This window comes from Fragaria vesca, linkage group LG1 (assembly GCF_000184155.1).
Source record: "Fragaria vesca subsp. vesca linkage group LG1, FraVesHawaii_1.0, whole genome shotgun sequence".
Classification (NCBI taxonomy): Eukaryota; Viridiplantae; Streptophyta; class Magnoliopsida; order Rosales; family Rosaceae; genus Fragaria; species Fragaria vesca.
In genome coordinates, this window is record NC_020491.1 from 21,309,973 (window position 1) to 21,311,285 (window position 1,313).

The window sequence follows — 1,313 nt, forward strand, 5'->3', positions numbered from 1 at the left end:
AATCATACCCTTCTACAACAATTAATTCCTTTATGTACACGAAGTTCCTTACCGAAGAATGTGGTTGAAGGGTTGATTGATCTCGGCAAGTTTTTCAAAGTGTTGTGCTCCAAACTAAATTGTGCAGCAGATTTGGAGGAGGCACGTTCTCGCATTATTGTAACCCTCTATGATCTGGAGAAGATATTTCCACCATCATTTTTTGATGTAATGGAGCACTTGCCTATACATCTAGCTTAAGAAGCATTAATTGCTGGTGCCGTGCAATTTCGATGGATGTACCCCATTGAAAGGTACTTGCTCACATTGAAGCAATACGTACGACAAAGGGCACATCCTGAAGCATGAATAGCTAATGGGTATTTGATGGAAGAATGCATGAACTTCTGCTCCCAATACCTTAAAGATATGGGTTGTAAGTCAAACATACCGTTTAGAAGGAAGAATGACGAGGATAACTCCAAGAAAGGGAAGACTTTTTTGCTCTCAGATGTTACTCGTACACAAATTCATAGATGGGTCTTGTTTCATACCAATGCAGTCACACCATATCTCAAGTAAGTAATGCATCCAATTCATTTTTTCTCATAGATTTGAACCATATTATCCTTGATTTGTTGATATGCTACTGCATATGTCTTAAAGTTTCTCATTTTATTACTATGCAAGGAGCATACCATTAAAAATCAATATCCTAATGTCAATGATGTTGATGTTGCGCATATTCATTTTGATGAGTTTACAGACTAGTTTAAGGCACATGTGAGTTGTCTGCAAAATATGGGTGATGTGTCCTTATCGGAAGAAATTGTGGCTTTGTCAAATCCTCCTAGTCCTTCAGCAGCTAGGCTGAAATCATATACATCCAAAGGCCATTTTTTTCAAGTGAAAAGTGTTGACAACAAGCGAACTAGGCAAAACAGTGGTGTGTCTTTACAAGGAGATACTTTACCATATTATGGGAGATTGACAAAGATCATCAAAATTAGCTACTCTATTGATATCAAGTATGTGTTGTTTAGGTGTGAGTGGGCACATCCTTCAGCAGGAGTGAAAAAAGATCCTTTTAACTTCACTTTAGTTAACTTTAGAAGATTGTTATACCAGAATGACCGGGTTAGGGATGAACCATTCATCTTAGCATCTCAAGCACATCAGGTATGGTATATCCCAGATCCTTCAGGAGAAGGTTAGCTAAATGTCAGCGAAGTGGAGTCTAAGGACTTCTCTCATGTGCAATTTGACACAAGTGATGAAATGGAGTCAGTGGTAGATGTCTGAAATTGTGTTGAGCTATTGCTTTTAAGTTATAC